Raw genomic sequence first — 3,160 nt, forward strand, 5'->3', positions numbered from 1 at the left:
TCCTGGCCTGATGATGTTGATCTTCTGTGCTGGGCCATCCTTTTGGCCAGTGGTTGTTTTGTTTCCCCGATGTAAGACTGATCACAGCCCTCCTGACACTGAACAGCATAAACAACATTGCTCTGTTTGTGCCGGGGGACTGGATCTTTGGGATGAACCAGTCTTTGCCGTAATGTATTTTGGGGTTTAAAAGCCACTGGGACGTTGTGTTTAGAAAATAAACGTCTCAGTTTCTCTGATACTCCCTCAACATATGGAATGACCACTGGTCTGGGTCTGGGTTCCTCCTTTTCACCTGTTGGCTGACTGGAGTCCTGTTTGGGTTTCTTCTCTGCTTTCAGGAAGGCCCAGTTAGGATATCCACATTGCTCTAGAGCCTGTTTTGGGTGGGATTTCTCCTTCTGCCTGGCTCCTGAGCTAGTGGGGATGCTGTCTGCTCTGTGATACAGAGTCCTGATGACTCCTAACTTGTGCTCCAAAGGGTGATGGGAGTCAAACTGCAAATACTGGTCTGTGTGGGTGGGTTTGCGGTACACCTCAGTTTGCAAATGTCCTCTATCAGAGACTGAGACCTCACAGTCCAAGAAAGCCAACCTGCCATTTTTTACATCTTCTCGTGTGAACTTGATGTATTTATCCACAGAGTTGATGTGGTCAGTAAAATGTTGGACTTCCTGAGATTTAATTTTAACCCAGGTGTCGTCAACATACCTGAACCAATGGCTTGGTGGTGTCCCTGAAAAGGACGTCAAGGCTCTCTTTTCTACCTCCTCCATGTACAGGTTGGCAACAATAGGAGAAACTGGAGACCCCATACACATCCTGGACAGAGAGGAACGATGGTTTGAGAGAGGAGTAAAGGAGGCCATCTTTGTGAAAAGAAATCGTCCATCATTAAACAGGGGTGGAGGCCTCCGGGTTCAGCTGTCCCCCTCTTACAATGCTGTGATTGCTAGTATCACTCAGCCCTCTGTGAACAGTAAACAGCCATCAGTGTGCTAATGATCCATTGTTAGGCTGATGGTCCTTCTTGAGCATGTGATCAGCTGGTTTTGATTGTCAGCAGCAAAACTGGTTGATCCACTCTGAGAAGGTGCTATTTAAGAGACTGAGCTGAATACAGCACCTCAGACTGAGGAAGTCTCTCAGATGAGATGAAACGTTTCTACATTTTTTTGTTGATTTGCTTTGTTTTGTTTTTCTGAATGTCCAGAGGACCAGATTTAACTTTTTTAGATTTTTCTACCTGGGTTATTGAGCATGCATCAGGGTAATGAATGGATGTTTCTAAAACACATCAGAGAAAATCAGTTTGACAAAATAGCTTTTCTCATACTTTAATTATTTTCACGTCAAAGCTTAATGCAGCTGTTTTTAATAATACACAATGTCTGTCGGCCTTTTTGGAGAGATGGAAAAAATCTTTATGAACAATATTCAAGTGTTTGCTTCTCAAGTTCCCCCAAACTGCTGATAAAATAATGATCTTTTCTCTGTTTCTCAGTCCACATGTTGTAAAAAACTGAGATTTTCTGTCGCGTTTGCACCTCCTGTCCACACACAAACTGAAAACAGATGTTTTTAAACACACTAGTTATTAGTGCTTCTAAACACTTTGTGCTGTAGAAACCAACACAACATTGTTGTTTACATCTGTCTCACGCAGCCTGTCTCCATTAAACTTTAATGGTGTTTTGAAATGCTTGGTTATTAATGGTTATTAAAGTGAAACAAAGAGCTACAAAATGTTTAGCTGTTCGTTCTCTGTGTTTTCAACATAGGGTGTGTAGAGCTGTGCGTGTGTGTTGTGATGATCCTCAGCTGCAACAAGAGTCACCAAGTCAGGGTTACAAAGGTCGCTTTGTTGCTGTGGCAGCCATTTTGAACTGAGTTGACTACAAAACTGAAACAGTTTTAGATGTTCGATACATTCGGTGATTACGGTGTGAGTTTCATTGAAATCCATCCAGTGGTTCATGAGATAACTTACAAACATGCACACACACAATCCCCCTTCTATCTTCAGTTGGGGGATATTAATATCTACGTTTGGTTTGTCCAGCCAACAGATCATGAATGTTCTTATAGTTATCGATATAACACACGTTGGACAAACACATTTATTTCAGATGCAGACGGAGCAGGAGGAGCGTCAGGGCAGAAAAATATGTCGTTATGGTGGGACCTCCTTTATTTTTAACAAGCATCTTGGCTTTCATTCTCACAATATTTGAGATATTTATTCAGGAATATTAGTCTGTTGGACATAACGTTTAGTAAAATGTGCTGAAAAAAAACTTCTGCAGCTCTAAACTTTTGTAAAACTTGGAAAAACCTCTCTTGAGCACAGAGACATTGGACTCCAGTGGAAGAAGGTCTTCCACATTTTTATACCAGGGCTATTCAACTGGTGGCCTGGGGGTCAAATCAGGCCCACAGATGAACTCAGTTCGGCCCACCAATGAATTCATTTATAAATAATACTAGATTCTGAACCATAAAACAAACTTAATGACAGTAACTGCTGGATGTCCGGTCCCTGAGCTCATGGCTTTCAGTAACTATGGCCCCTTGAGAAATTTAGTTGAATTGCCCTGCTTTAAACTTCCAGCCGGAGGGGGCCCTCCAGTTTGCCTTAAGAACACAGACAGTTGTGCATGAGAATGCCAAAATTTATATTGATCCGATGCCAAGAAACTACACAGTGAGTTAAAAGTGCAGCCTAGCTTCATGTAGGGGGAGCAGTGCGTGGTGTTTTAGCATCAAAATGCTAAATCTGAATACAGTAGTCCCTCGCTACTTCGCGGTTCATTTATCGCGGCCTCACTCTATCGTGGTTTTTCAAAATAAGATTGGACATGACACACAACTGGCTGATTGATGGATGAGACGCACAATCGGCATGTCATTTTTATGTAAATTAAATTATGTTAAATTATTTAGCACCTGCTGCATCTTTGTGCCGCCCACACTGCAGTAAAATCTTCCTCCTGCAGCTGATCAGCTGTTCCATGCAGAGCGGAGAAGTGGGCGTGGCCAACAGTGCTTGCAGGTGGCTGAGTGCAGCCGGAGGCAGAGAGCTGAAATCATGACATGCTGTGCTCTGTTAGAGCGTTTAGAGTTTAGAAACATTGTTTAGAACATTGCAAGAGTGGGGGAA

The sequence above is a fragment of the Nematolebias whitei genome, chromosome 19 (assembly GCF_014905685.2).
Source record: "Nematolebias whitei isolate Nwh7 chromosome 19, NemWhi1, whole genome shotgun sequence".
Lineage (NCBI taxonomy): Eukaryota > Metazoa > Chordata > Actinopteri > Cyprinodontiformes > Rivulidae > Nematolebias > Nematolebias whitei.